The 13,878-nt window shown below is 48.0% G+C and overlaps 1 protein-coding gene and 1 pseudogene across 7 annotated transcripts in view; both read left to right on the top strand.

Annotated features, from left to right (window-relative positions):
• Window positions 1-3,823: 3,823 nt before the first annotated feature.
• LOC129022254 (small ribosomal subunit protein uS7-like) lies at window positions 3,824-6,156 on the top strand (annotated as a pseudogene).
• The window catches only part of TMEM50B (transmembrane protein 50B), a 56,674-nt gene continuing 48,800 nt past the window's right edge, over window positions 6,005-13,878 (top strand). For 5 of the 7 annotated variants that reach the window (XM_063659824.1, XM_054468719.2, XM_063659823.1 and 2 more), the window contains exon 1: window positions 6,030-6,184. The gene's annotated coding sequence lies outside the window, so the exon portion shown is untranslated. Of the gene's footprint in view, window positions 6,185-13,878 lie in introns of all 7 variants that reach the window. The other 2 variants (XM_054468722.2, XM_063659825.1) reach the window with 2 other exon arrangements.

Raw genomic sequence — 13,878 nt, 5'->3', positions numbered from 1 at the left:
AAGTGGGAATTAGAGGCCGGGCGCGGTGGCTCACGCCTGTAATCCTAACACTTTGGGAGGCCGAGGCAGACAGATCACGAGGTCTGGAGATCAAGACCATCCTGGCTAACACGGTGAAACCCCGTCTCTACTAAAAATACAAAAAAAATTAGCTGGGCATGGCGGTGTGCGCCTGTAGTCACAGCTGCTGGGGAGGCTTAGGCAGCAGAATGGCATGAACCCGGGAGGTGGAGCTTGCAGTGAGCCGAGATCGCGCCACTACACTCCAGCCTGGGTGACAGAGCAAGACTCCATCTCAAAAAAAAAAAAAAAAAAAAAAAAAATAGTGGGAATTAGATGTAAGAGGCTTAACTGCACTACAGTAACATAGATGAACAAAACCATTTTCCATATTGGTCAATGAGAAGGTAAGGTTACCAGAAAATGTCAGTAAATTTTTAATTTCAGCACAGTGCACTTTATGTTTGTAAATGTTGTCTATGTTAATAAAGTTAGTATAATGATTATTCAATGTCCCTTTGTTATAATGGTAATAATATTTTGGGCTAGGCACCTAATTTTTGTGTGTGTGTGTGATGGAGCTTTGCTCTTGTTGCCCAGGCTGGAGTGCAATGGCGCAATCTCGGCTCACCGCAACCTTTGCCTCCTGGGTTCAAGAGATTCTCCTGCCCCAAGCCTCCCAAGTAGCTGGGATTACAGGCATGTGCCACCCAGCTAATTTTGTATTTTTAGTAGAGACAGGGTTTCTCCATGTTGGTCATGCTCGTCTCAAACTCCTGACCTCAGGTGATCCACCCACCTCAGCCTCCCAAAGTGCTGGGATTACAGGCATGAGCCACCGCGCCCAGCCCTAAATGCATTTTTTTAAAAAATGTTTTTGATTGGCCAGGCACGGTGTGATTCATGCCTGTAATCCCAACATTTTGAGAGACCAAGGCAGGAGGATTGCTTGAGCCCAGGAGTTTGAGACCAGCCAGGGAAACATGGTGAAACTGTCTCTACCAAAAAAAAAAAAAAAAAAATCCAGGTGTGGTAGCACTTTCTTGTAGTCCCAGCTACTTGGGAGCCTGAGGTGGGAGGATCGCTTGAGCCCAGGAGGTCAAGGCTGCAGTGAGCCATGATCACACCACTGCACTCCAGCCTGGGCAAGAGTAAGACCCTCTCTCAAAAAAAATGAAAAACAAATCTTACAGGCTGGAGTGCAGTGGCACAATCTTGGCTCACTGCAACCTCTGTACCCCGGGTTCAAGCGATTCTCCTGCCTCAGCTTCCCGAGTAGCTGGGACTACAACCACCCGCCACCACACCTGGCTCATTTTTGTATTTTTAGTAGACACAGAATTTCACCATGTTGGCCAGGCTGGTCTCGAACTCCTGACGTGATCCGCCCTCCTCGTCCTCCCAAAGTGTTGGGATTACAGGGGTGAGCCACCGTGCCCAGCTCAGGTAATGTTTTTATAGCAGTGTGAAAATGGACTAATATAGTACCCCAGCATAAGAGTTTTGAGGAGACATAATCATTCAGACCATAACACCCACGATAACTCTGATCCTCCAGTTCCGTGAGCCACAGAATCCTCCTCATTATTTAAGCCAGTTTGAGATGTTCTTTTCTGTTACTTATAACTGAAAGAGACCAACTGACAAATGTATCCACTGTCTTCAGAGTCTAGATGTGGAAAGAAGTATTTCCTTTTCTGCTGGAGTCAAATTATCTTCCAGGTCTTGGTTTTTTGTTTCCCATCTAAAGATCAGTCCTTTCTCCTAAATGACTGACACTGAATAGCCATCCTTTCAGGAGAGAGTCCATTTCAGACCCACAGGAAGTATAACCTTAGTCTCAAGACACCTTTATCAAACTACAACAGTTCTAATAGCTGCCTAAGACTTACTCAGATGAAATCTTTTTGTTATACAACCACATAAGCATATGGAGAAAGAGAGAGAATATTTTGGGAAGTACCTGTTTATGCAGCATGTTTTAGCCTTTCAGATAGTTCCTGTGGTACACATTTGGCTTGTACACTCAAAAGATGGAAGTGAATACCACTCTATCAGAGTAAGTTCATGAAGCAGCCCTGAGAGAATAAACTAGAACCCATGGGGCGTAGCATGAAGGACAGCCTGGATTGTTCCTTTCTCTTAATAGACTTGTACCAACTGGACTGCATTTTCTGTCTAGTTTTAGGTGAAGTAGATCTTTCAGAACCTGTCCTGGCCCAAACCTGAAAATGGTCCTGAAGTCACAATGTCTCCAGAATCTAGGAGCGCCTCTCTGAAGTGCTTAGGTAACAGGAATTTAACAAAACATATGCTTCAGTAGCTACATGGTAGAATACCAACTGAATCAGAAAATGTGTTTGTTTGTTTGTTTGTTTGTTTTTTTGAGACGGAGTCTCACTCTGTCACCCAGGCTGGAGTGCAGTGGTGCAATCCTGGCTCACTGCAACCTCTGACTCCCAGGTTCAAGCGATTCTCCTGCCTCAGCCTCTTGAGTAGCTGGGATTACAGGTGAGCGCCACCATGCCTGGCTAATTTTTGTATTTTTAGTAGAGACGGGGTTTCACCATGTTGGCCAGGCTGGTCTCGAATGACTGACCTCATGGTCCGCCCGCCTCGGCCTCCCAAAGTGCTGGGATTACAGGCTTGAGCCACCGCACCCGGCCATGTGTGGTTTTTTTTTTAAAGGCTGATTTACAATTCTACTAAATACTTAAATCAGTACATTTGGAATTGACAGTGAAATGTTGACATCAGCAACTTAATCCCAATATCTTTCAAATGCCTTTCTTTTTTTGAGACGGAGTCTTGTTCTGTCGCCCAGGCTGGAGTGCAGTGGCGTGATCTTGGCTCACTGCAACCTCTGCCTCTTGGATTCAAGTGATTCTCCTGCCAGCCTCCTGAGTAGTTGGGATTACAGGCATGTATCACCACGCCCAGCTAATTGTTTTTTCTTTTTAGTTGAGATGGGATTTTATCATGTTGACCAGGCTGATCTGGAACTCCTGACCTCAGGTGATCCAACCGCCTCTGGTTCCCAAAGTGCTGGGATTACAGGTGTGAGGCACTGTGCTCGGCCAAATGCCCACATTTTTGAAAGCATAACTAAATACATGTTTGACTCTTTGTGGAATAGAGGTTTATAGACTGAGAGAAGCAAATTGTGTTATGGTTTGAATGTGTCCCCAAAAAGTTCATGTGTTTGAAACTTAATTACTATTGTAATCGTGTTGAGAGGTAGAACCTTGAAGATGTGATTGGGTCATGAGGGCTCCACCCTCATGAATGGATTAATGCTGTTATTGTGGGAGTGGGTTAGTTATCTTGGGATTGGGCTCTTGGTAAAAGGATAGCGTCAGCCTGATTTTCTTTTTCTGTCTTGTATGCTCATTGGCCCGTCTGTCTTGTTTTCTACCATGGGATGACACAGCATGAAAGTCCTTACAAGATGCCAGCACCATGCTCTTGGAGTTCCCGACTTCTAGAACTGTGGACCAAATAAAACACTATTGTTTATAAATTGCCTGTTCTGTGTTATTCTGTTATAGCAGTAGAAAAGGACTTCAGACAAGCTGCATTAACATAAGTCTCCACTACTAAAAAAGCAACTTAAAGCATGTGCATCCCAATGGTAGGTGAACAGTAATGTCTTCCTTCATTTATGGAGGTAATCATTTTTCTACAGATATTATTCTGTGACAAAGCTTAAAAAAATCCTGGGAAACCTTAAAATATTAGTACTTTAAAAAGCGATGGCCTGTCTGTGCCAGGGCAGCACGTGGTCCATGCTGATCGACAGAGACACTCAGGCTGTGCCCTCAGGATGACCAAGTGGGAGACAGCAGCACCAGCAGTGGCAGCGACCCCTTGACATCAAGCTCTCTGGGAAGTGGAGCGCTGATGATATGCAGATCAATGGCATTTCCCTGCAAGATTACATTGCAGTGAAGGAGAAGTATGCCAAGTACCTGCCTCACAGTGCTGGGTGGTATGCAGCCAAATGCTTCCGCAAAGCTCAGTGCCCCATTGTGGAGCCCCTCACTAACTCCATGATGATGCATGGCTGCAACAACAGCAACAAGCTCATGATCATGTGCATCATCAAGCATGCCTTCAATTTCATCCACTTGCTCACAGGCGAGGACCCTCTCCAGGTCCTGGTGAACGCCATCATCAACAGTGGTCCCTGGGAGGACTCCACATGCATTGGGCGAGCAGGGACTGTGAGACGACAGGCTGTGGACGTGTCCCCACTGCACTGTGTGAATCAGGTCTTCTGGCTGCTGTGCACAGGCACTCGTGAGGCTGCCTTCTGGAACATCAAGACCATTGCTGAGTGCCTGGCAGATGAGCTCATCAATGCCACCAAGGGCTCCTCCAGCTCCTATGCCATCAAGAAGAAGGATGAGCTGGAGCGTGGGGACAAATCCAACCGCTGGTTTTCCTGGCTGCTGCCTAATAAACCAGTCTGCCCTTTGGGATGCCTCCCCCACCCCCCCCAAAAAAAGTGATAAGATTTGGAAACTTCTAATTGTCCCCTAATATCTAGTTTTCCTTCCTTAGTACTGAAACCCCATTTTCCAGCCTTCTTTGCAATTTGGTGTAGTCAAGTGACTATTTTACTAGCAGAATGAAAACAAAAATGGTACATGCAACCCCTGCCCCTTTCAAAAGGTTCTTAAAGAGAGTGTTCCCTTCTGTATCCTCTCTTCTGGTGGAGTGCCAGCATTGTGACATATTTCAAAAGTAACTTATTCAGCACATATTTATTGAACACCTAGATCCTAGCCCATGTATAAGAGCTATAGGAGAACATTATCCAGGATGGCATTTTTGGTGATAATTCCATGATACAAAACCTTTTACTTCATTATGCCTCAAGTAAAATGCTTTTTAGATTTCCACTGATAATAACTCTACTTGGCTGGGCACAGTGGCCCACGCTTGTAGTCCCAGCATTTTGGGAGGCAGAGGCGGGTGGATCACCTGAGGTCAGGAGTTCAAGATCAGCCAGGTGAAATCCCGTCTCTACTAAAAATACACAAATTAGCCAAGCATGGTGGTGCGCACCTGTAATCCCAGCTACTGGGAAGGCTGAGGTGGGAGGATCGATTGAGCGTGGGAGGTAAGAGGCTGCAGTGAGCCAAGATCACACCACTGCACTCCAGCCTGGATAACAGAGCAAGACCCTGTCTCAAAACAAACAAACAAACAAACAAACAAACCACCCAAAAAACAAAGCTCGACTTTTCCCCAAACAACTAAATGGTTATAGGCATTTCTGTAGGAAATTTAGACGGGGCTTCCAAAGGCTGTTAAAGTTATGTTGAAAATCCAAGAGGCTGAAAGATATCTGACTATAAGAAAGACGAAAAAAAAAAAGACAAAAATCTGCGTGAATAGACGGGAGAGAGCCGAGCGAAATCAGAAGACTATTGTATTGTGAGGATCACCTCGGGTAACCAGCACTCGCTGGGTAGCCCTGGTTTACTAACTTCAACTTTCTGGGGCTCCATTTCTGAATTGAGGGGATTAGAAAAAGGCATCTCTAAGGACCCTCCGTTCCCGAGAACCCTTCCGGAGCACCTTCCCTACTCTGGGCAGCTCGCAGACAGACAAGACTGATCGGCCACAGGCGAAGGGAGACCCTGGTCCCCCGGGTCTCGAGCTCCGTCCGCACGTAATCTCACGGTACTGCACTTCAAGTCCGCGTGCAGAAACGCAGCAGCGGGTGCCCGGCGGCGGCCGCCCACCGGCAGGGGACAGGAGAGGCCCGTCCCGCTCTGTCCCGAACCGTAGATAGCTGGGTCTGGACCCCGGCTCCGGGAGGCCCGCAGAGCAGCCCACCCCGCCCCTCGGAGCTCTCCCTGCCCTCGGCGGGCCACTTGCTGCACGCCGATTGGTCGCGAGGAGCGCCCGGCGTCCCGCTGCGCCCAGCCAACGCCCTCTCCCCGCCCCCTCACGTCCCGCCCCGCCCCCGGCCGGCCACTTGCTGCGCTCCGATTGGTCGCTGCGGTGCACACGGCGCCTCGCCCCGCCTCACCGGCGCTCTATCCTCGCGCAGGCCTCCAGCTCCCGGCTCCCGGGGCTGAGGTGGAGCCGGTGGACGCCGGCAGGGCTGTGGCGCAGCAGTCTCCTTCCTGCGTGCGCGCCTGAAGTCGGCGTGGGCATTTGAGGAAGCTGGGTGAGTCCTGTCTGTGGGTCTCCGGCGCCAGGCAACCCTAGAGGGCTCGCGCCCGCCGCCCGCGCGTAAGGAGGCGCCCTCGTCGGGCCCTGTCCGGCCCGGCCTTCTGGGGGCTGGGGGCTGTGGCGCCGCCCAGCCGGGTTTTCCCTGCGCTCGGCACCGGCCTGCAGACTCGGGCCCGCGGAGCCCCCGCCGCCCCTTCTTGCTCCTGCCCGCGCCCCTTCGGGCCGACCGTGACCGTGGCGCTGCCGCGACCCGCAAGCAGCCCGGGGAGGCTGCCCTGCCGCGCTGTCACGCCGTCAGGTTGCGTTCCTGGGGAGGGCTGGAGGGGCTCCATCTCGTGCCTTTCACCTTCTCGCGCGGCGGGCACGGAGGCGACGGTTTTCGGGACGCCCTGCTGCGGCCGCGACGCCCTCCCGAGGCCAGAGCGAGGGCCCCGGGGCGGCTCCAGCCCTTCTTCGCCCCTCTCGTTTGCCCTGAACCATTGCTAGGAACCCGTGTTTTCTGCACTTTTCTGATTTCATTCTTACGAGAGTCAAGTACAGAGGCGGGAGGGGAAAGGGAAGGGGAACAACATTCTTTCGAGAATTATAAACCTTGAGCTCCGTTAAATAAGTAGCAGCAGAGCATTGTCACTGGAGCAGTGGTAGTCGCGGGTAGGACCGTTTCGGTTTTTAGCCAATAGGCTGGTTAAAGGTACTTAAAACAGTAAGTTGGAAGGTGCTGAAATTCTAAGGTAAATACATGACCTTTCAAAACCAAAGCAGTGTGACGGGCTGGGCTGGGCTGCTCCCCGCTGCGCGTGCCTGGGTCGGGGGGTGCGGAGGGGCAGGGGGCGGAGGCCTCGGACGGGACGGGGTGGGAGGGAAGTGGCATCCGCATCGTCGCGCTGTAAGACCCGATTTTCTCTTTTCGGAGGATCCCATCTCCCCTTTCAGACTCTTCATCCTACCTGCACTGTGGATCCCTTGACACTTCAGAGGCTCTGAACTCTCAGGCCGGTCACACTTTTTCATCATTTTGTTTCTTGTCTTCTCGTATTTTAAACCTGCATGCATTTCAAACGTAGAGCAAACATTAAACTTTTTTTTTAAACTGAGGATAGTGGTGCAAGACTTTGTTCTTGAAATGCAAACCAAAAGTTATCTTGAATATTTATCGTGCTGGAAAAGCAGGTTTAATTAGAGTGAGGTGGGGACGTATATTTCTTCTTCCAGAGACATAGCCTTCCCACTCACCACCCCAATCCCTCCTCTCTGTCAACTAGGGTTACAGCAGCCTTACACTGGCTAGTCTTTTCTGAATTCTGAATTCACTTCTGGGGGCCAAGGTAAAGAATTTATCGTATTTTATCCTCATTTTCCTTTTCTGTTTTTTTTGAGACAGGGTCTCCCTCGTTGACCAGGCTGCAAGTACAGTGGCCCGATCTCTGCTCACTGCAGCCTGCACCTCTAGGGTTAAAGGGATTTTACAGCCTCAGCCTCCCGAGTAGCTGGGATCACAGGCGCCTGCCACCATGCCTGGCTAATTTTTATATTCTTAGTAGAGAGAGAGTTTCACCGTGTTGGCCAGGCTGGTCTTGAACTCCTGACCTCAAGTGATCCGCTCGCCTCGGTCCCTGAAAGTACTGGGATTACAGGTGTGACCACCGCGCCTGGCCTTTTAAAGTGTATTATTATTATTTTTAAATTTATTTATTTATTTATTTTTTGAGACGGAGTCTTGCTCTGTCTCCCAGGCTGGAGTGCAGTGGCAAGATCTCGGTTCACTGCAAGCTCCACGTCCTGGGTTCACGCCATTCTCCTGCCTCAGCCTCCCGAGTAGTTGGGACTACAGGCACCCACCACCACGCCCGGCTAATTTTTTGTATTTTTAGTAAAGACGGGTTTTCACCGTTTTAGCCAGGATGGTCTCGATCTCCTGACCTCGTGATCCACCTGCCTCAGCCTCCCAAAGTGCTGGGATTACAGGCGTGAGCCACTGTGCCCGGCCTAAGTTTATTTTTAACTTATGTATATATATATTTTTTGAGGCCCAGTTTTGCTCTTGTTGCCCAGGCTGGAGTGCAATGGCGCGATCGTGGCTCACTGCAACCTCCGCCTCCCAGGTTTAAACCATTCTCCTGTCTCAGCCTCCCAAGTAGCTGGGATTACAGGCGCCCGCCGCCACGCCCAGCTAATTTTTGTGTTTTTAGTAGAGACTCGAACTCCTGACCTCAGGTAATCTGCCTCAGCCTCCCAAAGTGCTGGGATTACAGACGTGAACCACCGTACCTAGCCCGTTTTACTTTTTAAATGATTAAAGTAACATTCAGGTTGTTTAAAACATAGAAGAATATCAAGTAAAATTCGGACAGCGCAAGGTATGTCAAGTTAGGATTCCTTGTTTGTTCACTCTTTACATCCTCAATTCCATTCCCTAGGAGGATATTATACTATAATATTGCTCGGCAACTGATGATAATATAAGGACACATTTCCTTCGTAAGCACGTGGAGACCTACCTCGTTTCCCCCCAATCCCACCCCTCACTTTGGAGACTGGTCTCACTGTGTTGTCCAGGCTGGAGTGCAGTGGTTCCCTCACGGCTCACTGCAGCCTTAGGCTCAAACGATCCTCCCACCTCAGCCTCCTGAGAAGCTGAGACTATAGGCGAGTGCCACCATGCCTAATTTTTGTAATTTTTGTAGAGACGGGTTTCTCATATTGCCCAGGCTGGTCTTAATTCCTGAGCTTAAGCCATCCACCTGCCTCAGCCTCTCAAAGTGCTGGGATTACAGGTGTGAGCCATCCTGCCCAGCCAGCCTGCCTCATTTTCAGAATGTTGCATGGTATACCGTTGTTTGGATGTACCCTAATATACATTTTTTGGTTCCTTATTGATGGACATTTTGGCTGTTTCTGGGTTTTAGCCATTAAAAGCTTTGCTTTATGAAAATCTTTTTGTCGTTGTAGGGTAAGTTTCAGGTAGATAATATAAACAGATGATTGTACTTTGATATAATTTTATTTCACAAGGAATCTTTTTAAACTTACAGTTTTTTTTATTTTTATTTTATTTTATTTTATTTTTTGAGACGGAGTCTCACTCTGTCACCCAGGCTGGAGTGCAGTGGCACGATCTCAGCTCACTGCAAGCTCCACCTCCCGGGTTCACACCATTCTCCTGCCTCAGCCTCCTGAGAAGCTGGGACTACAGGCGCCCTCCACCACGCCCAGCTAATTTTTTGTGTTTTTATTGGAGACGGCGTTTCATCGTTTTAGCCAGGATGGTCTCAATCTCCTGACCTCGTGATCCGCTGGCCTCGGCCTCCCAAAGTGCTGGGATTACAGGTGTGAGCCACCACGCTTGATGTTATAACTTAAAAGATTTTATAATTTAAAAGCAGTAGCTAAATCTATTTGAATTAAATGCATTTCTAAGATTTCATATATTCTTTTTATTTTTATTTTTATTTTTATTTATTTATTTATTATTATTTTTTGAGACGGAGTTTTGCTCTTGTTGCCCAGGCTGGAGTGCAATGGCACAATCTTGGCTCACTGCAACCTCCGTCTCCCAGGTTCAAGCAATTCTCCTGCCTCAGCCTCCTGAGTAGCTGGGATTACAGACATGTGCCACCACCCCGGCTAATTTTGTATTTTTAGTAGAGATGGGGTTTCAACGTGTTAGCCAGGATTGTCTTGTTCTCCTGATCTCGTGATCTGCCCACCTTGGCCTCCCAAAGTGCTGGGATTACAGGAGTAAGCCACCGCGCCCAGCTGCTTGTTCTTTTTTAAAAGTAATTTCTTCCTGGGCATGGTGGCTCACGCCTGTATTACCAGCACTCTGGGAGGCCAAGGCGGGTGGATCACTAGGTCAGGAGTTCAAGACCAGCCTGGCCAAGATGGTGAAACCCCGTCTCTACTAAAAATACAAAAAAGTAGTCGGGCCTGGTGGTGGGCACCTGTAATCCCAGCTACATGGGAGGTGGGGGCAGATAACTGCTTGAATCCAGGAGGCGGGGGTTGCAGTGAGCCAAGATCGTGCCACTGCACTCCAGCCTGGGCGACAGAACGAGACTTCATCTCACACACAAAAAAAATAATAATTTCTTTTATTGCAAATTTTATCTCAGGTACAAAAAAGCATATAAAACATGTATAATTTAAAGAATACTATTGCAATGATCATTTTGTATCCACTACCAGATTAAGAAACAAAATGTTTGGCCAGCCGCAGTGGCTCACACCTGTAATGCCAGCATCTTGGGAGGCTGAGACAGGCAGATCACTGAAGATTGGGTGTTGGAGACCAGCCTGGCCAACATGTGAAACCCTGTCTCTACCAAAAATAAAAAAATTAGCCGGTCGTGGTGGTGGGCACCTGTAATCTCAGCTACTCGGGGGGCTGAGGCAGGAGAATCGCTTGAACCTGGGAGGTGGAGGTTGCAGTGAGCTCAGATCACGCCACTGCGCTCCATCCTGGGTGACAGAGAGAGACTCTTGTCTTGGGGGTGGTGGCGGTGGAGGAACAAAATGTTTGCATTTTTTTCTTCCAGAGGTAGCCTGTGTCCTGATTTTTGTGTTTATCTTTCTCTTGCTTTTTAAAATAAGCTTTATGCATGTATACATAAATTCACATACATATACATTTATACATATGTGCATGTTTACAAATATATACATAAATTTGCACACACACTCCTATATCCTAAACAGTATACTTAGTGGGTTTTTTGTTTTTGGAGACAGAGTCTTGCTCTGTTACCCAGGCTGGAGTGCCAGTGGCACAATCTCGACTCACTGCTGCCTCCGCCTTCTGGGTTCAAGCGGTTCTCCTGCCTCAGCCTCCCAAGTAGCTGGGATTACAGGTGACCGCCATCACGCCTGGCTAGTTTTTTTATTTTTAGTAGGGATGGGGTTTCTCCAGGTTGGCCAGGCTGGTCTTGAATTCCTGACCTCAGGTGATCCACCCACCTTGGCCTCACAAAGTGCTGGGATTACAGTCGTGAGCCACCTTAGTTTTGAATGAATAGTGTTACAAACACAATTATCATGCAGATAGATAGGGAGCATGTTTCAGTTTTGTTTTACTATTATTGAGAGTACCTCAAAGAGCTGTGTTTTTGTTTTGTTTTGTTTTGAGATGGAGTCTGGCTCTGTCGCCCAGGCTGGGGTACAGTGGCATGGTCTCAGCTCACTGCAACCTCCTCCTCCTGGGCTCAAGCAGCTCTGCCTCAGACTCCTGAGTAGCTAGGATTACAGGTGCCTGCCACCATGCCCAGCTAATTTTTGTATTTTAAGTAGAGACGGGGTTTCACCAGCCTGGCCAGCATAGGCTGGTCTCAAACTCCTGACCTTAGGTGATCTGCCCACCTTGGCCTCCCAAAGTGCTGGGATTACAGGCGTGAGCCACCATGCCTGGCCAAAGAGCTGGTTTTAAGAGGATATAAGGAATTGATATTTATGTAATTTGTAGGGAGAGAAATGTCTCAGTATTATGGCTAAGTTAGTTTAATTGGTTAATGTTCCACAGGGCAACAAAATAATAATATCTTTGGGATTGATTTTCTTATCAGGCTATAAAATCATAACACCTCATTAATTTCTGCAGTTAAACCTCAGAGGGCTATAAACTGTCTTCATCTTTATTAATAGTGGGCTGTTCATTAAATAAACTGTAATAACAAAGTTCTGTCCCTGAGAGCATAGATGAAGTCCAGACATACTTATTAGAAAATGCTAGAGCTTTCTTTTTTTTTTTTTTTTTTTTTTGAGACGGAGTCTCGCTGTCGCTCTGTCACCCAGCCTAGAGTGCAGTGGCGAGATCTCCACTCACCGCAAGCTCTGCCTCCCAGGTTCTCTCCATTCTCCTGCCTCAGCCTCCCGAGTAGCTGGAACTACAGGCGCCCGCCATCACACCCGGCTATTTTTTATTATTTTTAGTAGAGACGGGGTTTCACTGTGTTAGCCAGGATGGTCTCAATCTCCTGACCTTGTGATCCGTCCATCTCGGCCTCCCAAAGTGCTGGGATTACAGGCATGAGCCATCGTGCCCAGCCTGAGCTTTCTTTTCTTTTTTTTTTTTTTTTTTGAGACAGAGTCTCACTCTGTTGCCCAGCTGGAGTGCAGTGGTGCCATCTTGGCTTACTGCAACCTCCGCCTTACAGGTTCAAGTGATTCTCCTGCCTCAGTCTCCCGAGTAGCTAAGGTTTCAGATGTGTGCCACCACGCCTGGCTAATTTTTGTATTTTTAGTAGAGATGGGGTTTCACCATGTTGGCCGGGCTGGTCTCGAACTCCTGACCTCAAGTAATCTGCCCACCTTGGCCTCCCAAAGTGCTGGGATTACAGGCATGAGCCACCGCACCCAGCCAATGCTAGAACTTTCTAAATTTGGGATTGAAATTTCATTTTATTTATTTTTTTGAGACAGTCTTGCTCTGTCACCCAGGCTGGAGTGCAGTGGCATGATCTTGGCTCACTGCAACCTCTGCCTCCCAGATTCAAGCAATTCTCCTTCCTCACCCTCCTGAGTAGCTGGCTAATTTTTGTATTTTTAGTAGAGGTGGGGTTTCACTATGTTGGCCAGGCTGGTCTCGAAATCCTGATCTCATGATCCACCTGCCTCGGCCTCCCAAAGTTGGGATAACAGGCATGAGCCACCATGCCCGGCATCATTTTATAATTATAAGGTCAAACTTCACTAAGGAAAGGACAGCCACTTAGATGAAGATTTTTAGGAAAAGATGAGCTGAACAGAATGGCTTCAGATCCCTTGCCTGTTTACAGGGGGCCTTTCTGAGGAAGTTTGTGCGCTGTGTTATGAGTCCTAGGAAAGGGGGGTCACCTCAGTCAGTCAGGGTATCTGGAAGGTTCTAGTGGACCAAATAATGGAAAGACAACAAAAATAAGGTCAGAAGGAGTGGGCTCCTCTGCATTTTCTGCTTCTTAGCTCACCATGGCCTACCTGTAGTTAACAGGGTAGGTGAAAGCAGAACCTCTCTGTGGGGGAAGTGAGTGTCCTCTGCTGACGAAGGCTGCACGCCTTGCAGGAGAGCAGGAACTGCATCAGCATATGCTCAAGATCAAGCCAAGCCCCACTGAGTATAGCAGATAGGCTCTGGGCCAAGTTCCTGGAGCATTCAGTCCTCAGCTTCAAAAGCTGCTATATTCCAGTGGATTTATTAAAAGATTGTTTTGTATAAAGGCACAAAATCCCTCACAAAAAAACTGCTTCAGCCTGGCCTGATTACCTGCTGCTTCTGGGGCACAGCTGGATTCTTTTTAGCTCTTCTGTGCAGGATCTTTCCTGTATCCTGTATTCTCTTTTATTAATTTACTCTCCCTGGTGAAGCTCAAACTCCAGTAGCTTCTTGACAAGAAGAGTTACATTTTTAGAAGAAGAGTTACATTTTTTGGAGACCTTGCGTGTCTGAATATTTTTTTGTTGTTGTTTAAGTAGAGACGGGGTTTTGCCATGTTGGCCAGGTTGGTCTTGAACTCCTGGCTTCAAGTGATCCACCTGCCTTGGCCTCTCAAAATGCTTCTGAATATGTTTTGGTGCTGTCCTCATACTTGATTGATATTTTGGCTGGTAAAAATCTTTTAGTTGGAAATAATTTTCCTACGGAGTTTTGAACTTACTGCCCCATTGTCATCTTGCTTGGAGTTTTACTGTTAAGAATTCCAAGCTGAGGGCCAGGTGTGGTGT

Source organism: Pongo pygmaeus, chromosome 22, assembly GCF_028885625.2.
Source record: "Pongo pygmaeus isolate AG05252 chromosome 22, NHGRI_mPonPyg2-v2.0_pri, whole genome shotgun sequence".
In the NCBI taxonomy this organism is placed as follows: Eukaryota; Metazoa; Chordata; class Mammalia; order Primates; family Hominidae; genus Pongo; species Pongo pygmaeus.
This window is presented reverse-complemented; position numbering and strand designations above follow the sequence as displayed.